Source organism: Mauremys mutica, chromosome 6 (genome assembly GCF_020497125.1).
Source record: "Mauremys mutica isolate MM-2020 ecotype Southern chromosome 6, ASM2049712v1, whole genome shotgun sequence".
Taxonomy (NCBI): Eukaryota; Metazoa; Chordata; order Testudines; family Geoemydidae; genus Mauremys; species Mauremys mutica.
The window spans coordinates 88336169-88362896 of NC_059077.1; the positions used below are offsets into that span (position 1 = coordinate 88336169).

Consider the following 26728-nt stretch of genomic DNA (forward strand, 5'->3'; position numbering starts at 1 on the left):
GGGAGAATATGTCCCTAAGTACTGCCATTAAATAAAGGGGTGTGTCATTTCCTCCTGGGTTATTCTGCTGGCATAATGCAGGGCAGGAGGCTTCAGCTGGTATAAATCTGTTTTATTGTGGTTTAAAGTATCTGCTCTATCAGGGGGCTTGCAGGCAGCCAGCACAGGCCTTATGGGGAAACTCTGAGGGAAGGTGCAGGTACAAAACACCACCTGTATCTAACCTGGGATGCATCTCCCTTGGGAGTCAGAGCATTTCACAGGTGCAGAGATTGCAACTTGCAGCTCTCTGCATGCAGGGAGGTGAACTAAGCCTAAGCAGTGAAAGAAAAGTAAAAGTTTCCATATGAAAAATTGGATGAAGACCGATAACTGTCAACCTTTGAAACATCTTGGCATTGAAACATCCCAGGTCCTCAGATACCATGGCAATGAGCATGGTATAAATGCCTAGGTAGACAGATGGCAAACCTATCTGATCTCTAGTACCTAGCCATCTGAGAAGGCAGAGTATTTATATACAGTTTATTCTAGTTGGAGCTTTTTTTTCCTAGTGTAACCTTTGCCAGGTGGTTAACAGCATCAAAAAGGGCAGCATTCAATGTAGCTAGGTTCCCTCTTGACAAATGACTAAACCATCTCATGAATCCCATCCAGAAACCTGGGAAAACTAAATACACCCTCCCTGGAGGCCTTTAACAGGCAGAATGTTCTTGCTCACAAGCAAGCCAAGACTGTACAAACAAGGAATATTGATTAGGGGAAAGGGACTGCAGTTATAAACTTGGGAAAACACAGCAACAGAAAGCGTATGCAAATAAAGAGTAAAATACCCTCCTTCCAATAATTTTGGCAGCATCTAACTCCCTTCCTGTTCCCTGGTGAGAATGTCCCACAGGTGACAGTCCCTTGGCCATATCATCTCACCCACCCACCAAACACCACTCATGATTGGGATCAATGAGTAACAATAGCCCTTGTGTCTCTGTGCAGCTCTGTCTCTAGTCCAAAGGGAGCTGCTTGCCTGGAGGCACCTTCCCCTAACCCAGCTTTGTGATTCAGCTTTGTTAAGGTGCTGGGTAGCTAGGATCTCACCAGAGTCCACTCAGCTCTCTTGTTGTTCTCTCTGTGATTGCTCTTGCAGCAGAGTCCTCATTCCGCATTCCCTGTGGGAGGTAACCAAGAGCATTAGGACCCCTGAGCAGTGGCCTGGCTGCACAGAAGGGAGCTCTTTGTCAAAAGGTAAGAGTTCTTTTCCCCTTTCTGGGAGCCCACTCCAATCCAAGATCATGTAATTTTTGGTGTGTCCCCAAATGTCACTAGAGAAACAGTGGGTAGGTAACCTATGCAAATGAAGCTCTCTATGGCAGAATGTTTCCCTTTTCACCCACAGAAGGAGTGGAGAGACTTTTCTCCTCTGGAGTGTCTGGCCATAGGATGTGTAAGGACATTGTAACGCAATTATAGTTAGATGGGTTGTATTTTTTATGTATTCTGTACACACCTTTTTAATGAGATGCTTATAGTTTTTGTCAGTGGTGGATTAACCCCATTTGTTACTCTGGCCCTAGCCTAAAATGTCATCCCCCTTCTGACTAGCTCATTCTAATGAGTAGGAAGTAAAAACTTGCTCCCAAGCCATGTAAGCTGCCTAGGCTAGTGGCACTACGCTCAGCTGATAGACAAAACCACAGATATGTGTGTGAAGGCATTGGATGCTGTTTCTGAGTGATTAGTGATTAAAGACTCATCATAGGAAATCAAAATGGGAACATCATGAAAAATCACTTGTCCTTTCTCTCTCTGCCTTTTGACCATAGGAAGTTGTCCACATTTATTGTTGCTTCTGGCTGTGGCCCAGGCACCCACAAATGACAGTGCTTGTGAAAGTATAAGTATGATGCCACTTGTTCCCGGAGAAATTGATGGCTACTTCTATGCCTAGATCTTCCTTCCATGTCTTTCTGCACTAGCAAAAATGTTCTTTTGTATTACTGCTCCTGAAAGAATCAAGAGGGGCTGCATTGCAAACAAGGAAGACTGTGGAATTTTGTACAGTGTTCCTGGAAGTGACTGGATATGCTTAGCAAGCAGTTTAAATTATGGTAACACATTGGAGGGGGGAAAAAAGATAAGGCTACATCTATCATCACAATAGGACAGTGAAACTAGTTCACAGTGCAAGTATCACCCTTCTCCCAGCATTTGTCACTCGGCTCTTTCTGCCGGTGACCGATGCAGGGGCAGTGCTCTTTAGCCAGCATTTGCTCCCAATCCTATTCCTGAATCTGGCTTAATGTACTGGGAGGATTCCTCAACGCCCAAACTGGTTTCTGTTCCAAGAACTGGCACCATTCTATGCCATACGTAGGAGAACCCTCCCTCCAGTCCTGAACTGGCTTCCTTTTCCAATCTTCCCCCCACTTTGAGAATTGGCTCCAAGCATTGGTGATGGAGAGGGAGAGAATTGCGTGTGGAATCTTGTGTGCCAGTCAAGGTGTATTCTCTTGCACCAGCAACAAACAATGTAAATGTTTTGTTAATGTCAACTTTGAAAACAGTGAGAGGTCTATCTCCTGACCTGGTAATATATAGCCTAGCCACTGGTCCCTGCTTGTCACCACAGGTGCTGGAAAAGTGGGCTTTCATTGGAACACAGCAAAGGGCTAACAGCTGGCATCATAATCCTACTGTGATGATGCTTAATTTCAAAGGAAAAAAGCAAATTGTAAATGGACTGTCAGGACATATAGGATATTGGGGTCATACTTACCTTTTGAAAGCACAATTAACTGCTTCTGTTATTCTCTTCTTCACTGTAGTACAAGATAAAGTATTTATGAAAAGCAGTCTTTATTTTTTTAACAATAAGTTGTTCTAGATACTGCCCAGTATGAAACGGGGCAAAGAATGAGAAATGCTAAGTGTAATGTTTTGGGATGTAATCCAGACCAGTAAGGAGTTATATCACTAACTACCTTGCATCCCAGCCATGCTTTAAATGCTCTGCTGCAGTAGTTCCCAAACTGAATGCTCACAGCCAGCATGCACTTAGTGTCTGTCTGTGTGTTTAAACAGCCCTAGTTCAGCAACTCTGACTTAGACAGACAGCTTGTTACACCACAGCCTGGTCTCCACCTGCTTTGGTTACTACTAGCCAAGTGATCAACACACTCTGTCCTAAATTTTCCCCAAATTGTCTGCCCTGGAGGATCCAGCCCTCTCCTGAGCTACTCAGAGAACTAATAAGGTTTGCTTATTAATTTTAAAGGGACAATACCCAGCAGTTTGCCACCTTAACTGGCATTAACAATCATTTTAATTCAAATGCAGCATTGGGTTGTTTAGATTAAAAGTAAAACAAGTTTATTAACAAAAGGACATGGTTAAGGGATACCAACTAGAAGTATTGAAGTTAGAAAGGCTTACAAACAGTAAATATGCTACTAGACCAACTTCAGCAGCTTACCATTTTTGTTCAAGGTAGTTATCTATCCCCTTGGTGGAAGGACCCATCTTTCTCAGTTTGCAAGAGCTCTGGCTTCTTATGTACGTCTAGTGATGGGTGCCAAGATGGCTTCTTCTCTCTCCTTATATTTTTTCCAAACTCACTGCTTTGTCCCTAGACTCAAGATGACCTCATGCTGTTCCTCCCTTCCTGTGAACTTCCCATCTCCCTGCTGATTCATATGTAAATGCAGCTTCCACTGTTTTGGTCACACCTTGCTTAATTTAATTGGAGAAAGATAATTGCTTTCTCTCCTATCTGGGAGGGAACCTGTTTCTCCCTGTTTAGTCACAGACTTCAGAGCATGATATCACTGAGTATTCATAATTCTTCATTGTATTAATACATAAATTTCACAATTATATTAATCCAGTGTGTCATTAGCTTTTGTAAAAGACCTTAGTTGATGCACTTTTATAATATTGTATGCATGCAGTTGATTTGATTGCTTATCATTTGAGGTGCATGCCCCTGTATTTATAGCCCAGATAAAGCTTCTCTCTCTTGCTGGAGTGTAGACACCAGGCTGTCTTCTCCCCCACTTGTTAGCTTGATAGCTTTGTTTACCTTATATGTAAATGGATCTTCATTGTGTCTGCCTGACGACCAGGCTGGACACACTCCTTTGTCAAGGGCAGACTGTGCTTATGAATTTCTTGCCAAGCAGATATTAAACATAATTCTAGTAGGTATCCATAACTCCTTGCACACACCCTGTACATGCATCATGCAAGGAAATTAATGATCCAGTGAGTTGTTTTCCAATGATATATTACATGCCACCTTTTGGGTATATGTCATGACAACAGTGTTAGGTGTAGTGAGTATGTCAGGCCTGACAAGAGTTGCTGACACGGAGTAGTGAACCGCCAATGGGCCTGTGTCACACTAAGGTTGCAAAGTCGAAGCACTCAAAGGTTAGGATATGCCACAATTAAGGCTGCCTGTGCAACCTGATTCATCCCTCTTTCATAAGGTCTATGCACGAGTCTTTAATTAAATGATTACATATTTTTTTCTGCAGTGCACAGGATGGACTTGTGTTGGGGATAAGTTAGAGTTGATCGGGGAAGGAGACCATTGTTTCTGAAATTGGAAGGTGTTCAGTGAATGAAGCAGGGAACTGCAGCAGGAGAAAGGGTGGTCTCCTGGCAAAGGCCGTTGAATGCTGCCTGGGAGAGCTGTGCCTCTGCCACAGAGTTCCTATATGAGGAGCTCATGCTAGTTAAATTTCTGATTTAATTGGAAATCACAAGACCTATTATACCATCAGACATAGTGAAGTAACCAGGTGATAGTTCTGTATTTAATCATGAAGCTATTAATTTTCTTGTGCTTTTAATCAGTTCTTTCATAACTGGCCATTTCTACCACTTCTTTCAAATTCCAAAGTGTAAAAAACTTAAAGACAAGATTCTAAACTCTGGAGTAAATCTGGAGTAACTGTAATTGTACTCCAGATCTATACATGTGTAACTGGGAGTGAAATTTGGCCCTCTGCTAGCAAATCAAGTAGGAAATGGATTTAAAAAAATGTGCTTCCTGTGATGTTTTATTAGACTGAGATAATTATTCCAACTGAAAACTACTACATTTAGTCCATGATCCTAATCTGTGATTGCCATGTAAACACAACCCATGAATTAATGTATTGGCTGGTGTAGATACTGTAGCTCAACTGACAGGATAAAGTGACAGTTTTAAATAGAATAATTAAATGTTGGAAAATTTTCTTGTGGAAATTCAGCTAGAGTTACAATAACTATTGTGCAAGCATACCTCCTGTTAGCTAAGCAATGCCATTGTTCACATTAGTGATATAAAGCATGCTCTGTAGTGTATTTGAATGCTCATCACCCTTACGCTCTACTCTCAAGTTAAGTGAAATGCTCATAATTAGGAAGAAGATTAATATAAGAGAATATGCCAGTAGCATTCTCATCTGTTTGGGGCAAATGTACTATCCTAGTAGACTCAGGGCCAAATCCTACTCTCTGTTACATTTATTTCAACAGGGATGAGGTAGTGTGTGTGGGAATGAAGGCTTGGAGTCTTTGCCAGTCCTTCTAGCTGATGCTGTATGGTTCCCACTGCTTGCTCACTGAAAGTATATAATGGTCCATGCTAGCAGCAGGCAGGGCTTCTAGCATGGCATTACAACATAGATTTAAAATAATAAGCATACCACCATTAATAGTCATGGGATACAGCTACACTTGGAGGTAGGGGTGTGATTCCCAGCTTGTGTAGACACACTAGATGAGAGCTAACACAAGCTAGCATGCTAAAAATAGTCATATAACCATGGTAGCATGGGGTAGCCACTGCAAGTACAAACCCACCTGGGTCCCAGGCGTATGTATTTGGGGCAGTTAGTCTGCATTGCCGTGGACTGTGCTACCTCAGCTGTGCTAGTTCAATGAGAGCTAGTGTGAGTGTGTCTGTGTGCTGGGAATTGCACCCCTAGCTCCAGGAGTAGATGTAGCCAGGGTATGGCTGTCTCTTGGGGAGGCTCTAGTGTCCTTTTCTTCCTTTGCCATGCCCTTGCTTCCTCCTCATGCCCCTTACTCAGGGCTGGCCAAATCAGTCCTTGAGCTTTCCTGAGTACAAAGACTGCTCCCTGTAAGTATTTTCAGAGTCCCAAGAAATGGGGCTGTGAAGGAGGAGGGGCACAGGGGACACATGCTGCACTTCCTAGTGGAGTAGAGCACTGGCCATGGCCTTACTAAATTTCTGGCAAGCAAGACCTCCCAGAGCTCTCCCTAAGGCAGTGGGGCCCTTCCCTCCGCCCATATGGGACTGTCACGGAAGACTTGAAACTTCTGTTTGAAATGTGTAATTTCTGTACTGCACTTCTTGTATTGCACGGTGGCAAGGCCCATATGGCCCATTAGTGCACAGCAGGCTGGTGCACAGCACTGTATGTTCACACCCCAGCTGGCTGTGCACTAACTAGCTCTGTAGGCAAACCCTGAGACTATCCATCTTGGCTTCAATCAGCAATGTATGCAAGAAATTGGAGCTAGAGAGGTGATGAGGACTGGTCCTTAATGCACACTGTGACAATATGGTCACTAATTGTATGCTAAGAGGACTGTTTTAGCCAGCCACTCACAATACAGTATTTCTGAATCCAATTTTGTTAGTACTAGTTAAACAGTGAATGTTTAACCCATTGTAATTCATCTAACACCCAGGGAGTTTGGATTGAGAAACTCCTTCTCTAGTGGCATGATACTTAGTGATTCAGCTCTAATAACTTATTCAGACCCTAACTTGAAAAACATGACTGCTGAAAGAAGGCAGAGCAAATAGAGGGCCATATTCTGCCATTCTTACTTCCCTAGAGTAGTACCTTACTCTTCAAGGAATGCCATTTAAAATCAACGAGACTACTTGCTGAGTAAGATTCTACTCCATGTCAGTAAGGGAGTGTAATGTTCACCCCATGTAGGTGAACAAAGGGTTAACGGGAGTCTCAGAGCTCAGTTTTCCCACCTGGTTGCACCTGTAAGCTGGGCTAGGCCTAATTAATAATGAAATCCAGCTGGGGAGAGACTGGATGGTTCTATAAACAGGAAATCTGAAGTGGAGGGGGTGCAGGGAAGAACTCTGTTGTCCTTGCTACTGGGAGACTGAGTGGAGAGATGTGTGGGGAACAGGAAGGCACTTCCAGGGTGAGGAGAGAGCCCAGGAAAGAGAACAAGAAATCCAAGGTGGTAGCAAGGAGTCTGTGGAGTAAACCTTGAGCGCCTCTCCTAGGGTCCCTGGACTGGAACCCAGTGGAGAAGGCAGCCTAGATTTCCCCCAGCACCCACTGGTAAGGTGGCATGAAGCCCCTGAGAACGGGACACGGGCTATGGGAATCTCTGAGAAAAGGGCACATGGACCAGTGGATCTAGAATTGAGAGTGGCAGACCAGAGGGAGGGATTGTTGGATTTGCTGTGATCCCAGGAGGGGGGGGGACTAAACATGGAGAACTGAGAACTGAGTCATGAGAGGACACAGGCCATGGCAGGGCTGGAACTGCTGTCCATAGAGGGCACTAGAGGAGAAAAGGTTGCTGTGTCATGCTTAGCTGTGCGAAGACATTCCAGCGGTGAGTTGATTCATCCACCTGAAGGTAGAATCAGGCCTAGAGTGAATATGGATATTATGCTGGGAGAAAAGTTCTATGCTAATGTGGAGGGGAACAAGAGAGGGACATTCTTTACAGCATAGATGCAAGGAGAGGAGCAGAGAAGGGGAAAGCCTCTGTTACGCTTCCCCCCTTCTTCCCCCTTTTTAAAAAGGAAAAGCGGTAATGGGGATGGGGGTGGGGGAGGGGGAACTGCCAGAACAAATACAACAGAAAGGATTAATTTATAAAAGGATTGCAAACTTGTTAATGAGAAACTTTTGGGGGTTGTGTTTTAAAGAGTGACAGGCAGCAGTACTTGTCACTTGTACAGCTTTCTGTTTTCTAAACACTCTTCTATATACAGCACATGTGCAATACTGCGAGTTAACAGTTGTCATAGTTGAATGCCTTTCTTTCCACTTCTGCAAAACATTAACAGTGTTAATTTAAAATTGTCCAGAGGATAGTGCTGCTCCGTCTATCATTAACACGATACGGTAGCTAACTAATACTTATCTGGTGTCCTCAAATTGACTATATTGGACTGTGTCCCATAGTTAACACACTGGAGTAATAAAGCTTCAAGAAACTGTCTCCATGCTCAAAGCATGAGGAGGACACAAAGCTGCAGAAGAACATTTAATTGTCTTCACATAAATGGATGGTGCAGCCTCATCTGAAATATTGTGTGGCGTTCCTGGTCACCCCACCTTAAAATAGATATTGCAGAACTGGAGAGGGTTCAGAGAAAGGTGACAAGCATGATCACGGGCATGGGGGAAAAAAATCACAAATGACCAGCGAAGGAAAAGAATCATAGAATATCACAGTTGGAAGGGACCGCAGGAGGTCATCTAGTCCAACCCCTTGCTCAAAGCAGGGCCAATTCCCAACTAAATCATCCCAGCCAGAGCTTTGTCAAACCTGACCTTAAAAACCTCTAAGGAAGGAGATTCCACCACCTCCCTAGGTAACCCATTCCAGTGCTTCACCACCCTCCTAGTCAAAAAGTTTTTCCTAATATCCAACCTAAACTTCCCCCACTGCAACTTAAGACCATTACTCCTTGTTCTGTCATCTGGTACCACTGAGAACAGTCTAGATCCATCCTCTTTGGAACTCCCTTTTAGGTAGTTGAAAGCAGCTATCAAATCCCCCCTCATTCTTCTCTTCTGCAGACTAAATAATCCCAGTTTCCTCAGCCTCTCCTCATAAGTCATGTGCTCCAGTCCCCTAATCATTTTTGTTGCCCTCCGCTGGACTCTTTCCAATTTTTCCACATCCTTCTTGTAGTGTGGGGCCCAAAACTGGACACAGTACTCCAAATGAGGCCTCACCAATGTCAAATAGAGGGGAATGATCACGTCCCTCGATCTGCTGGCAATGCCCCTACTTATACAGCCCAAAATGCTGTTAGCCTTCTTGAAAACCAGGGCCGGCTCCAGACCCCAGCGCGCCAAGCGTGCCCTTGGGGCGGCATTTTGCCGGCAGGGAGGCAGCCGGCTCTGGCGGACCTTCCGCAGTCATGCCTGTGGGAGGTCCACTGGAGCCGCGGGACCAGCGATCCGTCCGCAGTCATGCCTGCGGGAGGTCCACCGGAGCCGCGGGACCAGCGGACCTCCCACAGGCATGACTGCGGACAGATCGCTGGTCCCGCGGCTAGGGTGGACCTCCCGCAGGCATGACTGCGGATGCTCCACCGGAGCCGCGGACCAGCGAACCCTCCGCTGCTGCGGGAGGTCCACTGGAGCCGTGGGACCAGCGGACTCTCCGCAGTCATGCGTGCGGGAGGTCCGCTGGTCCCGCGGCTCCGGTGCACCTCCCGCAGGCATGACTGCTTGGGGCGGCCAAATTCCTAGAGCCGCCCCTGTTGAAAACAAGGGCACACTGTCAACTTATCCAGCTTCTCATCCACTATGACCCCTACCTCCCTTTCTGCAGAACAGCTGCCTAGCCATTTGGTCCCTAGTCTGTAGCAGTGAATGTGATTCTTCCGTCCTAAGTGCAGGACTCTGCACTTGTCCTTGTTGAACCTCATCAGATTTCTTTTGTCTCAATCCTCTAATTTGTCTAGGTCCCTCTGTGTCCTATCCCTACCCTCCAGCATATCTACCACTCCTCCCAGTTTAGTGTCATCTGCAAACATGCTGAGGGTGCAGTCCACGCCATCCTCCAGATCATTAATGAAGATATTGAACAAAACTGTCCCCAGGACTGACCCTTGGGGCACTCTGCTTGATACTGGCTGCCAACTAGACATGGAACCATTGATCACTACCTGTTGAGCCCAAGGATCTAGCTAGCTTTCTCTCCGCCTTATAGTTTATTCATCCAGCCCATACTTCTTTAACTTGCTGGGAAGAATACTTTGGGAAACCATATCAAAAGCTTTGCTAAAGTCAAGGAATAACACATCCACTGCTTCCCCTAGTCCTCAGAGCCAGTTATCTCATCATAGAAGGCAATTAGGCTAGTCAGACATGACTTGCCCTTGGTGAATCCATGCTGACTGTCCCTGATCACTGTCCTCTCCTCGAAGTGCTTCAGAATTGATTCCTGGAGGACCTGCTCCATGATTTTTCCAGGGACGGAGGTGAGGCTGACTGGCCTGTAGTTCCCCGGATTCTCCTCCTTCCCTTTTTTAATGATGGGCACTACATTAGCCTTTTTCCAGTCATCCGGGACCTCCCCCGATCGCCATGAGTTTTCAAAGATAACGGCCAATGGCTCTGCAATCACATCCACCAGCTCTTTTAGCACCCTTGGATGCGCTGCATCCAGCCCCATGGACTTGTGCTTGTCCAGCTTTTCTAAATAGTCCTGAACCACTTCTTTCTCCACAAAGGGCTGGTCACCTTCTCCCCATACTGTGCTGCCCAGTGCAGCAGTCTGGGAGCTGACCTTGTTCATGAAGACAGAGGCAAAGAAAACATTGAGGACATTAGCTTTTTCCACATCCTCTGTCACTAGGTTGCCTCCCTCATTCAGTAAGGGGCCCACACTTTCCTTGACTTTCTTCTTGTTGTTAACATACCTGTAGAAACCCTTCTTGTTACTCTTAACATCCCTTGCTAGTTGCAACTCCAGTTGTGATTTGGCCTTCCTGATTTCACTCCTACATGTGAGCAGTATTTTTATACTCCTCCCTGGTCATTTGTCCAAGCTTCCATTTCTTATAAGCTTCTTCTTTGTGTTTAAGATCAGCAAGGATTTCACTGTTAAGCCAAGCTGGTCACCTGCCATTTTTACTATCTTTCTACACATCAGGATGGTTTGTTCCTGCAACCTCAATAAGGATTCTTTAAACTACAGCCAGTTGTCCTGGACTCCTTTCCCCGTCATGTTATTCTCCCAGGGGATCGTGCCCATCAGTTCCTTGAGGGAATCAAAGTCTGTTTTTCTGAAGTCCAGGGTCCATATTCTGCTGCTCTCCTTTCTTCCTTTTTGTCAGGATCCTGAACTTGACCATCTGATGGTCACTGCCTCCCAGGTTCCCACCCACTTTTGTTTCCCCTGCTAATTCTTCCCTGTTTGTGAGCAGCAGGTCAAGAAGAGCTCTGCCCCTACTTGGTTCCTCCAGCACTTGCACCAGAAAATTGTCCCCTACACTTTCCAAAAACTTCCTGGATTGTCTGTGTGCACTGTTCAATTGCTCTCCCAGCAGATATCGGGGTGATTGAAGTCCCCCATGAGAACCAGGCCTGTGATCTAGTAACTTCTGTTAGTTGCCTGAAGACCACCTCATCCCCCTGGTCTGGTGGTCTATAGTAGACTCCCATCATGACACCACCCTTGTTACTCACACTTCTAAACTTAATCCAGAGACTCTCAGGTTTTTCTGCAGTTTCATACTGGAGCTCTGAGCAGTCCTACTGCTCTCTTACATACAGTGCAACTCCCCCACCTTTTTTGCCCTGCCTGTCCTTCCTGAACAGTTTATATCCACCCATGACAGTACTCCAGTCATGTGAGTTATCCCACCAAGTCTCTGTAATTCCAATCACATCACAATTCCTTGACTGTGCCAGGACTTCCAGTTCTCCCTGCTTGTTTCCCAGGTTTCTTGCATTTGTGTATAGGCACTGAAGATAAGTCACTGATTGTCCTGCTTTCTCAGTATGAGGCCGGAGTACTCCCTTCTTGTGCTTCCTCCTGGTATCCCACTTCCCCACTTACTTCATGGCTTTGGTCTCCTTCCCCTCTTCCCCCCGGTGAACCTAGTTTAAAGCCCTCCTCACTAGTTTAGCCAGCTTGCTGGCAAAGATGCTCTTTCTTCTCTTTGTTAGGTGGAGCCCATCTCTACCTAGCAATCCTTCTTCTTGGAACACCATCCCCTTGTCAAAGAATCCAAAGCCTTCTCTCCGACACCATCTGCATAACCATTTGTTGACTTCCATGATTCAACTCTCTCTACCTGGGCCTTTTTCCTTCCCCAGAGAGGATGGACAAGAACACCACTTGCATCTCACGCTCCTTTATCCTTCTTCCCAGAGCCACATAGTCTGCAGTGATCCACTTGTCAGCTTTCCCGGTTGGGACAGCAGCTAGATAACTCAGTCCCCCTTAGGAGGGAGTCCCCGACCACCACCCCCTTCTCTTGGGAGTGGTGGTCTTTGAACCCCCATCCCTAGGACAGTGCATCTCAGGCCTTCCAATCGGTGGAGTCTCTTTCTGCTCCCTTCCCTCAGATGTATCATCTAGTCCCCCTCCGCATTAGTACCTGTGGAGAGAATATGAAAACAGTTGCTCACCTGTATCTGCATTGCTGGTATGGATGGGATTGTTAACTTCAAAAAATGACAAGAGGAGAGACAATAAAAGTATAAAATTAAATGTTAAAGAAAAAGCAGATCTGTGACTTTTATTGTCCCTGTGCCATAACACAAAAGCAAGGCACCATTCAATGAAATTAAAAGGTGGTTAATTTTAAAACTGACCTAAGAAAATGCTTTTTCAAACAATTAGACTGCAATTAGCTGTTCAGATCACTGCCACAAAATGTTGAGGTCAAGAATTTAGCAACATTCAAACAGGGATTGGACATTTATACAGATAACCCTGGATCGTCTTGTAACCATAATTAGTGTTAACATATTTTGGAAAGGATGCTAAATCTCAGGAGTCAGGATTTAAACCAATTTCTAACTACTAGAGTCTGAGACCTAAGGTGTCATAATCTCCTCTCCCATTTGCCTACTGAGGAAGGTTTCTTACACTTTCTTCTGAAGCATCTGGTACTGACCACTATTAGGGACTGGCTATTGGACTAGATGGGCTTTGGGTCTGATCCAGTAGGGCAGTTCCTAATGAAAGTCTGCCATTTCCCCTCACCCCCCTTCCACTTGTAACTAGCTAACCTGAGGAGGTGATACTTCCATCAGTGACACATTGGGGCCAACAACTCTGCATTTCCAGAACTGAAATGCGGGGGCATGATTTTCTTCTGGGTGGCTTTATATCACCCTTACTCAGTTGACTTAATTGGAGTTCTGATTCTCACCAGTCTGAGAGCAGAATCATCCCATAAATTCTGAAAATGACAGATCGGATTCTTCACTGTCTTGCATTGTGTGTAGTCATTGACACCAGTACAAAGTAGGGGCAAAATGTTTGCTCACTGTGGAAACACTTTATATTTAGTTTGCATAGAGACACATGGACAAGACAGTGGAGAACCAGGCACATATATGCCAACATCCAAGGAGATAGCATATATCCTACTTTTTTTTTTTTAAAGAGAAGGAAATTTTCCATGCTCTGAAATGGCTTTGGAAGTCATCCTGCATGATCTAAGAACCTCTTCCCCAGTGCCAAAAACAAAGTCACTGATAAAAGTCACAATGCTGGAAAATAAAATCTGTATTGGAGCCAAAAGGCAAATGACAATGAGAGAACTGGATTAGACAGATACCAAAATGGTAGAACAACTCCTTTCCTGAAATCAAGCAAAGAATACCAGTATATCAAATGAGACAAATGCAGTCACTTCCTTACATGAAGGTTATGTTGCAACACAACATTTTGAAAGATTGTGCAATTTATTCTAAGCAATATCTCTGAACTCCAGTCTGGTTGCTATAAACTGAACTATGTGGCTCCAAAGCTATATTTCCCTTGGAAAAGGAAAACTTATAGCAAAGTGAACACAATTGACCTAACAGGCAAACTCGAGGTTGAAAGAGAAATAACTAGGGGGAGGTTGGCACTGCTGTCTCCTCTCCTGAATCAGAGAAAACAGTCACTAGCCTCACACACATGCTTTCACTTCAGCTCAACAAGCTAGGAGTGCTGATCCAATACCATCAGTCTTTTTTCTTGATATCAGACCAGCTGCTGAGCCAGTAACCTCACACAAGCCAATTCCTCAACATCATGCTAGTAAGCTAATAGTGCTCAGCCTGTGAACTCCTAAAGATCTGGGCCATGGCATCATCCCCTCAAGCTAGAAGTGCTGAGCAAGTAACCTCATAAAGACATATCCCTTGACATCAGACCAGCAAATCAGAGGAGTTGAGTCAGTGAACTTACAAAGACCTGCAACTTGACGACATACCAGAGAACTAGAAGGGCTGAGAGAGTGACCTTTGAAAGGCTAAGTCCTTTTCTATAAGCCCAGGAAACTAGATTTGCAGAGCCAATAACCCTCCCCCCCCCCCCAAACCTGTTCCTTGACATAAACCCAGCAAGTTTAGAGGTACTGATCCAGTGACCTCAGAGGCCTGTAAACTGGCCAGCAAGCTTGAGGTGCTGAGTCAATGAGCTCACGGGGTGTGTGTCAGTCACTCATCAGCCCAGCAAATTCATGATGCTGAGCAGTGGATATATTGGAGTGCAGCTCCCCTCCTCTACCTAAAGTAGGACAGTCTCCATTTCTCTTACTTGTGTGTGCTCTTCTAGAATGCTCCTTCCTTCTGCATCTTCACTGAACGGGGAAATTTGGACTCAGCAGTTGGCAGTGTGTGAAGTAGGAAGAGCTGGTGCCTGGCTGAGGATTCCCTTGAGCTCCAACTTCCTTGAGTTTCAAGCCTTCGCACCAGTAGGTGAAACAGCTCCCTCATCTCATGCAGGGGAAAAGAAGAATTCAATATAATTGTTCCCTATCTTCCTGGAGAAGAAAGGAGGAAGATGGACAGAGCATCTGCTAGTTCCCCGCCCCCTCCAGCCATCATTCATTTTCCAGGGGAAAAGGATGACTGTGCCCCTGGCTTCCCCTTCCTTATCAGATACCAGGGGAAACAGCATGGCTCTGTCAGTTCCCTCTTCCTTCTTGGCAATCCATAGTGGCGTGTGTGGATGGCATGTTCCCCTAGCACAGCTCCATATTCATCTCTTGCTTGCACTCCCCAATACACTTACTTGGCTGAGTGTGGGCCTGGCTGGGGACATAGACTCTCCTATCAGGTACATTTATTTTCTTTTTCCTGTGACGTATCCCAGCCCAGATGATGCACTGACACTTCACTTCACACTATCAACAACCATGATGAGAACTGGTGAATTTCCCCTTCTATTTTGGTCTATTTTAACAATTGAGGAAAATGCCCCATGTGAAGGCAGACTTACCTCTTAATACACCAAAGCCACCATAACCTGTATAAATCAGCATTCAGAAACAGGCTGCCAGATTCCCTCAATTAGCCTCCATCACTCTCTGGTATAAACTAAGCAAAATGCAACTGCTGCAGCCCTAACATGCTGATTTAATAGTTTTAGTGATTGACATAAAACTCTTAGCCAAGATCTTGGCAACTAGTGCAGAAACCACTATAATACAAATAAGGGGAGGGGGGAACCCATCTGGTGTCACTAAGCTGATTTAATACAGTATTTTACCCACTAAGTAATGGGAAGATGCCCCTGAGCCTGGACCTATGCATGTGTGCAACTAAGACCTATTCGACTTACAGTATTTTCAGGTAGTTCATTTTGTAAACAGGTTCCCTGTTAAGAGCGGGCAGGCAGGAGACAGAGAGGTTGGTGACCAGCAGGGTATTGCAGACCTCTAAGGGAGAGGGCATGGTTTGTTGAGGCAGGGGAGCAGATGTGGGGTCCTGGTTCTCTTCCTGACTCCGTCACTGAGCTTGGCAGATCCTCCCTTCCCCCCTAATGAAGGGGAAACTGTGGCATTACAATGGGAATATTATTACTTACCTGTCTACCTTACACTGGTTTTGTGAGGCTTGTGCTAACTTGCCTTGTTGGACCAGGGCCTAAGGGTGGAGGCAACCTAGTTGCAAAACACCCAGAATGGCATGGTGGAAACTATATGAGAGCAGGGATTCTTACTGACAGGACACACAAATGTACTTACAAAAGGACTTGATTTAGGCTACGGCTACTTTAGAGTTTACAGTGGTGGAAGAGAACTCTCTTGTCAGCTTAACAGTTACTGCCACTCGCAGGTCTGGAGTAATGTCGGCGGGAGAAGCTCTCCCACTGACATAGTGCTGTTCACATCAGCGCTTAATTCGGTGTAACTTGCATCACTCGAGGGGGTGGGGGATTTACACCCTTGAGCAACATAAATTATACCACAGCAAATGCTAGAGTAGACAGCCTACAGGCGGTTGGGGTGGGGTCTTGTCCTAGAGCTATAGCAGTTGGAAGCCAACTGAAATGCATTTATGCCGTGGGCTGGGGGAACGGAAAACTTAGCTTCCATGTCAGAGAGCTTAGATGAGTAGTCTGATCTCTGTGGGGTTTAAGTGATGCATTGGCTTTGTGCTGGCTCTCTTCCAGGCAATGAATTTTACCCAGTGTCGATTAGAGGTGAGCTCAAGCCAGTAATCTGGGCCTGGATTTTGGAAAGACAGGGTTTGACCCCTATTCACAACTGTGCGGCTCAGACCCATCTCTAATGTGGATGTTTAATTAGTGCTATTTTTAAGTAAAGCTGGCATTTTGTATCTTTACCTCCTTCACTGCATATATAGCTCTAACGTCAAGATGTTGAGCCATGTCTAAGAGTTTGCTCCCACAGCCCTTATACAGACAAACACCATCACTAGCTTCAAGAAAAATTTCACCCAAATAAGAACTGCAGGACAGAACCACCAGATTTGGTGTATTTCTTATTGGCACAGAGTAGCAACTGCTAGATTTATTAGAAAATCTTTTGGTAAAAACATTTTAACTTAAACTGGGCATCCTCTTTTTTCATCCCTTAATCCACTAGTACCACATGGAATAACTCTGTCTTTTCTAATGTCAGTGGGCTGCAGAAGTGCACACAAGTTTTGTTAACTTATTTTCTACTAGGATTTGGTGCAAATGAACTCGTCCTACTCTCTGTAATCATGTATCCATCTGGCCCCTGCTATCTGTTACTTAAGCAATAAGACACCACAAGGCCTGAGTTATTGTGCAATAATGACATGCTGGAGGTAGGACATGATGAAACAATAGCCAAGAATACATTATTACACAATAATCAGCATCCCAGGGTATTATGTTGAGATTTTTCTCCCATCTCACCCCCCACACTGTTTTTAAGATATAAGTGTAATGGGTCAGAATCTGTGGTGTGGTATACTCATTTTATGCCACTCAGCCTAGGCAATCTGTCACTAAAGACAGTTAAACCAGCTCAGGGAAGATCACTACAATGTAAGAATGATGTCTGGTGGTGGTGTAAAGTGACACTTACCCCTTGATGCCACTGTAACCAGGGAGGGCTCCAGGCACAAGCACGCCAAGCACGTGCTTGGGGCGGTATGCCGCGGGGGGCGCTGTGCCGGTCGCTGGGAGGGCGGCAGGCGGCTCCGGTGGACGTCCTGCAGGCATGCCTGCGGAGGGTCCGCTAGTCCTGCGGCTTCGGTGGAGCATCCGCAGGCAAGCCTGCGGGAGGTCCACCAGAGCCGCGGGACCAGCGGACCCTCCACAGGCACGTCTGTGGGACGTCCACCAGAGCCACGGGACCAGCGACCGGCACAGTGCTCCCTGCAGTGTGCTGCCATGCTTCGGGCGGCGAAATGCCTAGAGCTGCCCCTGACTCTAACAGAAAAAAGAAGCTGTGATACTCCTGGGTTATGCTGATGTTCCGCTGTGTGTTTTTGGCCCCCTGTAACCACTAGAGTTAATGTTGGGGACAACTGCTGTAACACAATGCAGGGTGACTGGCCCTTCACAGAGCAGCAGTCCAGGGATGAAACAGTGCAAAGGGGGATTAAACTCACCATCACAATATGGCCTGTGCTCTCCACAGCTCAGCTAACCCTAGCATCTGCTTAGTGATTTTAGTTATTCTATTTTAGACAACAAGAAATATCCTAGGAACGATGATGCAAAGATCAAAGGAGATACCTATGTGTTCCCTCTGCTGTATGATGACATTTGAATGCCCCATCTAGTCCAGTCTCCAAAGAGTCTGAGGTGGCATGTGATTGTGGGCATCTTAATTTTTAGGTGCCCGACTCCAGAATTCTTGTGCCTAGTCTACAGAAGTGCTGAGCACCGGGAACTGGTCAAGTCACTTCTCTCTGTCTCACTGATTCCAGATATCTTGTACTGACTGTACTGAGCAGCAGTAAACACCCGAGTAGAATAATGCACAGCCAGGGCTGGAAACTTCTACGCAATAGCCAGTGTTAAAAAGAGTAGGGTCAGTGAACAGAGTCTTAAGGGCATGCCCCAAAGTGCACTTTTTGAAGAAAAGCGAATCAGATGTATCATCCTTTTGAGAGAACTTTTTCTTCACATAATTAATGTTAAAAACAAATAGCCCTTTATTTCAGTCATTGGCAATAGTGGCTCAGGTGTGTGTTGTTCCTTCTCTTCGCGCCCCCCCACCCTGCTCCAGGCACAAAGGGGAGTTAGGTTCCCAACTCCCATTGAAAGTAAGCTCCTGTTTGTACCTTTGAAAATCTCCCATGTTATGTTTGGGTTTCTAAAGACCCAAGGCCCGTATTTAATGATCAGTTACTCTAGTTATAACACTGTAATTGTCCCAAGGCATTCTTCCCCAGGATCAGGCACCACTAATGTGTGGTGACTCCATCTTAACTATAAATTGTTGTGTTAGGGAGCTGCATGGCAAATTGAGGGCACTGATTTGTGTGCATTTATGAAAGATTATGAAGCCTTGTGAGACAAGCCGGGTGAAGCAATATCTTTTATTGGACCAACTTCTGTTGGTGGAAGGGACAAGCTTTTGAGATTCATGCAGCTCTTCTTCGGATCTGGGGAAGGTAACCAGAGTGTCTAAGCTATATATATATATATATATATATATATATATATATATATTGGGACAGATTGTTAAGCATAATGGGATCTCACATGTTGTAGAAGATCTCTTCTACAACAATAATACTGCAAATATATAAAGCCATGTGTCTCAAGTAAACTATGAATTAGGAAGTGATTGATCTTGAACAGAAGGGCCCAGTTTTATTCCAATGGTGAGCTTTGTCCAAAGAGAACAGTGTGCATATTTTCTAAATCACTTGCGAACATTGTGCTGAAATAAACCTAATTTTTATTTCCTAAACTTTTATTAGGCGTTGGTGACATCTTGTGGCAAGTTAGTCTAATTGGAAGTAAATAGTCTCTGTAGCTATCTCAGGATTTTCCCATGTCTGCTTTCTTATTTTGAAGTGCTAGTCTGAATTCTTACACACTAATAAAACAGTTCAGTAGTAAATACAGTATCACTCCATAACACCAACTTTACATGGGAGGAAACTCCACGGATTCAATAAAGGTAAACTGGAATACAACTAGTTTAATGAACTGATAAATCAGGCCCCTAGCTATAAGTTTATCACTTTTTTTTTTGCTTCCCCACTTCCAAATTTCATTTGTATCCCTTGATCTCAATTCTTGTTAAAAACTCTTGAATGAATTCTGCCAGCAACTACATGAACTTTATTCAATAAGGCCCTCCATTTTTAACTTCTTGTTCCCTCCCAGAGTAAAGGCAAGGGCATTCTGCTTTAGCCCTTGAATTTCAAGTGTCCTTCCAATTCAGAGCCCCAATTCTCTATCTGATCCTATGGCTTTGGGTCTAAATGGCATCCAAAAATAGATTTTTCTAGATCTGGCATGGATGTGACCCAAGAGGGTCTTGTGAGAACAGCCACAATCTCTCACTGGTATATTTCCATTTAGGAAGAACAATAATTTCACATACTGGTACTTATTTTAGACTGAGAAAAGCAACAGTAAGAAAGAACAAATAAAGTCTCCATCACAGGACATGCTGCGTGTGTATGCGTACATGCATGTCTCCCCTCTTCACAGGCTGCAACAACTTTGAAGACAAAATAGCTGCTGCTTCTGTGCACTGACAAGTCTTTTGATTTTTAAAAAAAATTAATTTTGGCTTGCGGGAGGGCTGTGTTGTAGGTGGATGTGCCCAGCAGGAGATGCCTCTGGTACTTGCCCCTCTTCCAGTTCCTGGTCTGAACTTTACAGTTTGCTTTCTACAGAAACACTTCCACCCACAATACATTATCATCAGGCCTGTATGCAATGCAACAATTTACCTTCCCTGTATTTACATCATCTTGAGTTTCTATTTCCAGGACCTCCCTTCCTCTGAACCTTTATTGTTTAACAATGTTTCCTCATTACTTCTCCTGTTACTAGCATGTGTGTCACTGGTCCCAGTCCTTTCTTGGCAACACCTTTACCCACCCTTCCTTATTTTCTTCCTGGTAATTTCGTACCAAAATCTTCTTGTTGAGCCCGGGGGAAACGAGGATGCTCAGCACTTGCAGAAGAAGCTTAGCAAGTTGAGGATTTGAAATCCTTGGGTTCTTATTAGTGAAAAGAACTGGTCAGAATTTTCCAGCAGAATATTTTTTTCCTTTGGGGAAAACCCCATTTTGTTGAAATCTAAACTTTCTCCAGAAATGTGATTTTGATGAAATTTCATTTAAAAATAATTAGAAACAAGCATTTTGAATGTAGGAGAATAGAACACTTTGCTTTTGTTTCTAAATTCTTTTGTTTATAAATGTTTGGGTTTTATTTTTATTAAATTTGATTTTTACATTGACAATTAAGCCCGAATTTTAAAATGTAAAATTAAACAAAATATTTAAAAAATCATCACTGAAACAAAACATTTCAATTTTAGTAAAACAATGTTTTGATCGAGCTAAAATTATTTTTTCTTTAACAAATTCATTTTGAAGGACATTTCAGAATTTGAACTCTTCGTTCCAGCAAAATGGAAATTCTGAGTTTTTTTTTTTTGACCAGCTCTGGTCTTGAGCTCTGAGTATGATACACTGTAAATCCCACACAGGGGCAACCATGCCACTTATTCTGAGCGCATGCACAGTTGCTTAGAACAGTGGCATGGGGAATCACCACAAAATGACAGCAAAAATATTTCTAACAAATAGTGAAAGTGTGATATCTTCTGAGACATCACAAAACCTTAGTTTTTTTTTAAAAAAAGCCTTGTCTTCTACTCAATCTTTTATAACCATTTAATACAGTAAGAGCGTGGTGGGTTTTTTTTGTTTTTGTTTTATTTTTTGCTGTTGCTACCACTGCTTCAGCTTCATCGGTGATTGCAGTCATAGAAGTGTTAATGGAGATATGGTTCTGGTGGTTGCTGGCATATTGTGCGCTGTCTTATACAGCATAGGGAGGAACATTCAGAAGGGCTCAGCAATGATTAACTCTGCTCTCATTAAAGTCCACACAAATTCTACTGCTGACTTTAGTGGGAGAATAGTTATATTGACACTGAACATCTTGGAAAATACAAGCCATAGTTAGGCTTTGAAGGATTAGATTTTCATTAGGGCTGTTAATCGCAGTTAATGCATGGAATTAACACAACAAATTAACTAGATTTTTTTAAAGAAGTTATGATTGATAGCCATTTTAATCACACTGTTAATAATAAAATACCAATTAAAATTTTTAATAAATATTTTGGATGTTTTTCTACATTTTCAAATATATTGATTTCAGTTACAACACACAATACAAAATGTAGAGTGCTCACTTCATATTTTTATTACACATATTTGCACTAAAAAAAGCAAAAGTAATATTTTTCAATTCACCTAATACATTTCTTTTGTTTACAAATATTTGCACTGTAAAAAAGATAATCTAATAATATGAGATGAGCACTGTACTCTTTGTATTGTGTTGTAACTGAAATAATATGTTTGAAAATGTAAAAAAAAATCCAAAAATATTTATAATAAATTTTAATAGGTATTCTATTATTGCTTTACAGTGTGATTTTAGTTTTTTTTAAAAGGTGCAGTTCATCACAGTTTTAATCTCCTGATTAACTGTGATTATTTTTTAATCATTTGACAGCCCTAATTTTAATCAGTAAATGTCGGTAAACATCAGTTTCACTATCAGAGGGGTAGCCGTGTTAGTCTGGTTCTGTAGAAGCAGCAAAGAATCCTGTGGCACCTTATAGACTAACAGACGTTTTGCAGCATGAGCTTTCGTGGGTGAATACCCACTTCTTCAGATGCAAGACTTGCATCTGAAGAAGTGGGTATTCACCCACGAAAGCTCATGCTGCAAAACGACTGTTAGTCTATAAGGTGCCACAGGATTCTTTGCTGCTTCTATCAGTTTCACTGTACATGCAAAAATGACAAAAATGTTTCCAATAATCAAAATTAACAGGCAAAGCAAGGAAAAATGCTGCTTGAACTTTAGAATTTGATTTAAGAATATTTATTTTGTATGTTTTTGACCTTCAGTGTTGACAATTTGTGTCTGCCACGTATTTCCCACAATTGTGAAAATTTAAATGGATTTTAAAAAATCAAGAATATCTATATATAGTTAAAAAACATTGATTTCTGCCAAGGCTATCCCACATGTTTAAAATGCCAGTGGACACCTGAAGCTCTCTCTATACTAGAGCTCTTTCTGCTGCTTCCACTGGCGGTGCAAAACTGCTGGTAGCAACAGTGGGAAATGCTAGCAAAAAACTCCAAGGGACAAATCCTCAGCTATAGCCATTTACACCAGCTGAGGACTTGGCCTTGAGTGTTGGCAACGTCTTTTGTCATTCTGGTTGCTTGTAAATTGTTAACTATTTCAGTTTCTAGGAAAATGTGCTTGTGTCCACTGTGCTTCATGCTAATATTTTCCATCTTGTTGTTGCTTTGTTTGTTCAGCTATGTGCTAAAAGAAATTTTGCTCTCTAGCCCAAGAAAGAAAAAAACAGTTGCTATTACGAGTAGCCTGTGCCAGAAAATTCATAACTCACAGCTTGAGAAAACAAACACTCCTAACTGAAGAGATCTGGCTAAATGAAACTTCAGGATGGAAGAAAAAATATGTAATAATCAGAATTAGGGGATCATAAATGTCACAGTGAGCTAGCCTTGCTTTCCCACTCATGATATGGATACGGTGAGATGCTGCCAATATTTTGACCCACCAGTATTCCCTGTGACCTGTATTTAAACCACATGCACCAGGGTGCATGCACAACAAAGTAAATAATGGAGAGTCTGGGGAAATATCTTATTTCTATATTTAAATAAAACTGTTTGTTTCCCTTCTGGTAGTGAATAGAAGAAACACAGTGGGAAACCAGCAGAGTAAGCCAGATCCATCATTATATGGAGGGTATACCTACACGGAAGCTGGGAGCATGCCAAACTGCTATTTTTAGCACACTAGTTTGAGTGGAGGAGGAGGAGGAATGCATGGTTGGAGCTCCAAAGCCAGTACCTCTGCACAGTAGACAGCTGCACCCGCAAATGATGGTTCACTTGCAGTTGGTCCAGGCAACTCACTCTCAGAAGAGGCTCCAAGCAGCTGTGTGTGCACAGCAGCACCACACACTGGCGTGACTTTGCCTCGGCTGGCATGCTAAATCTAGTGAGGGTAGCTAGTGGCAAACCTGCTATGGAAAGGGCGCATCTGGCTCTCCAAGTGCATCAAGTCTCCTATGACAAAGCTCGCACTTTTACCAGTATAATTTGTTTCACGTAGGGATGCTGGAATAAGCTATGCCAGTAGGAGCCGCATCCATACTTGAAGCATTTTTCCGGTATGGCTACACCAGTTCAGCAATCCTAACATATATAGACTTCACCTCAGCAAAGAAATAAATCCCAAATCTGAGCCAGGAGAAACGGAGGAGGTTCCAACTTCGCAGACATGCCCCAGGCTACAATTGCAAAACAATTCATGTTTTTATGCTACACTCATCACCTTGGTTTCTGAGCACCTTTCAGTGAGAAATAAATGATTAATGTGTAAATCCCTCTCCATTGCTTTATTATTACTAACTAGCTGCTACTGCATTCAGAAAACTCAGAGATCTGAAAGGCTAAAGACATTTTGATTTAAAAACAAAAAAAACAGTGCATATGAGACCTGTCATGTCAATACTGCTGATGTTATATTAGTAACGTGATCCCATCCATTGCTTCCAGTATACCAAACTGAACAAATCTGGTGATAGTGTGCATCCTTGTTTCATTCCTATGGTTGTCCTGAATAATTCCATCAGCTTCTTGTCTACCCTCACCAACTTGCTATAGATGTTTTCTAGCAGCTTGATCAATTTTTCAGGGATGCCATACTTTTTCAAAACTTGCGATAAGTCTTTCTGCCAAATGCTATTAAAAGCCTCTGAAGTCTGTAGAGTTATTGTAATAAGTTTGGTTGTGTTCTATATACTTCTCTGATATTTGTCTTATCACAAATAATGGATATATTGTACTTCATCCTGGTCTAAACACCTGTTTCTTTGCAAGATCCACTTCCAAGTAAATCTTTATTCTCTCTCCTGTGGATCATTCTAAAAATTTATCAATTTCTTCCTTGGGCTCTGCTGAGGTCAGGACATTCAATAGTACAAGTGTAACAGTACAGGATTTGATTCTGAATCTCCTCTTCAGCATACAAAGAGATATTGGGTTAAATACCTTGAGAGCTGGGCTTGCCTTTAGCTTCAGCACCAATGCAACTCCATCCTGATATCCACCATCTTCTCTTCCTGATGTCAATATCCTGTGTTCATCATGATAGAATTCTCCATTGCCTTTCCATATCATTTTGCATAGACAGATGATTTCCCACTCATATCTTTTTACTTGCATCATTACTGCAAGTGCTCTAGCCTAGGATAACATTGTGTTCCATCTTATCTTTCAAGCACATCATGTTATTCCCTGTTCTGCGTGTTGTTTTTATTTGTTCAGATCACATACTTTTCACTCCTGCCTTGGTTTCTGAGCAGCAAACATGGCCTTTGTTTAACTGGGTGATGACTCGGCCACTGTACTTTTCCTTTTTTTTCCATTCTTCATTTGGTTCTACGGTCCAATAATCATCAAGAGTTTGTCCATGACTCCCCAGCTTTGTGGTTCAGTGTATTGTAATCTGTCTGCAACATTGTTATAAGCTATCAACTAGCTTGTTCCAGCATCATTTCCGCCAATGATACTTTGAAAGTTTGTTTGGTGACTGACTATAACTGCATCTACACTAAAGGCTCTTCCCAGCACAGTTATGTTGGTCACAAATCATCCCTTATCACAGCCCTGACTGGAAATTCTGGCAAAAATTTGTAGTATAGACCTGGCCTTGATCCCTTGTTAGTAGCATCCATTTAGAGGGTCTTGCCAGAGGCTGCTCTGGCTGATAAGCTGCATGGACTCCTTGTCTACTTATCTGATAGTTTGTGGCAGGCTGGATTGGCCAGAGGTGTGTTACGAGCTAATGGAGATGGGAGGCCTATTTAGCAATGCGCAAAAGAGCAAAATGTGGTCCTGCCCATTTAAGACCTTGTTTACACTGGTAACTCCCCATGTGGACACTCTGTTCTGATATAAGTGACCTTTTATTTATAGTTTTAAACGCTTTCCCAAGTCATACGTGCCTTTTTGGTTTAGCATGTATGTCAAATTGAGTGTCTGTGCTAGGGATTATATTGGCATAACTCGAACAGTTTAAATACACACCTTAGCCTATACCAGTATAACCAGTCTCTCATAGACAAGCTCTTAGATTTTGCAGGGCACTAATGAATGTAAGTACTCAGCTAGTCTGGTGATCAGCATGATATGAATGCTTAGTTAGTCAGATACACCAACCACAGAGCTGTTTAACACAGCATTTCCCAAATGGTGGTTCCTGACCACCAGTGTGTCGTGGGTAGGCTTCTAGATGAGTCACATATCCAAGGCTAGATTAACCCATCTCTGGGCTCTAGGCCTGGTATGGAGATGGGGAGGTGCCACCCTGCAGCAGCTGGGTGACTCCTTTCCTGTCATTTTGGAGCAGCAGCAGGCATAATCTGAATGGTGGTGTGATCCTATGCAGGTTGATTATGGGGCTGGCTTGTTCTCCAATTCTTTCCCTCTGCACTGGGCCTGGATTAGGGTTGTAGTGTGTGGGTCTCAGAAAAAGACAAAATGCAGTTGGTGGGTCACCTTAGTAAAAAGTTTGGGAACCACTGGTCTAGCACCATGCTGGCGCACTGGTTAAATACTGATTCAGAGGAGAAGAGTGCCACCTGCTGGGTCCACCAGCACACTTCCTGTAGTATTTTGGGTGTATCTAATTTTGTCCTATTGAAAGGTTGCCCATTTTCAGATCCAACCCTGCTTAGCTTGTGAGATCTGGTAAAGTAACAGCACTAAATGCTTTAGCTGTAGTGATAAATGGCTCTTCATTCCTCTGAATAAATTCCACAGAAGGGAAATGCTCTGAGGTCTCTATTATACAAAGGTCTCTTGCTTTGTGGCCCCACGAAGTCGCGGGACCTCCTGGTCAACCTCCTCCTTGCCCTGGCAAAAATGGCCATCTACGTGACCAGGGAGAGGCGGTTGGCCAATGGGGACTCCTGCGACTGTGGGGCTTGTTTCCGATCCTTAGTCCATTCACGTCTCCGGGCGGAGTTCCTCTGGGCGGCGGCGTCCGCTGGCTCCCTTGACGCCTTCGAGGAGCTGTGGGCGCTGTCCGGGGTTCTCTGCTCGGTGTCCTCGTCAGGCTCCCTTCTTATGACCCTTTGACCGCACTCCTGTCCCTGTTCTTTTATTAGTTGTCCCCCGCAATTAGTGGGTTTCTGAGGCCCTGTGGAACCTCCCCTTAGGCTGGGGGGGGATCCGTTAGCATGGGGCAGGCTTTGCCCGCCCCA

The 26728-nt window shown here is 43.7% G+C and overlaps 1 protein-coding gene across 2 annotated transcripts in view; it reads left to right on the forward strand.

Annotated features, from left to right (window-relative positions):
• The window catches only part of GLIS3 (GLIS family zinc finger 3), a 323632-nt gene that overhangs the window by 3373 nt on the left and 293531 nt on the right, over positions 1-26728 (forward strand). For both annotated transcript variants that reach the window (XM_045020847.1, XM_045020848.1), the window contains exon 2: positions 1145-1242. The gene's annotated coding sequence lies outside the window, so the exon portion shown is untranslated. The remainder of the gene's footprint in view (positions 1-1144; positions 1243-26728) is intronic.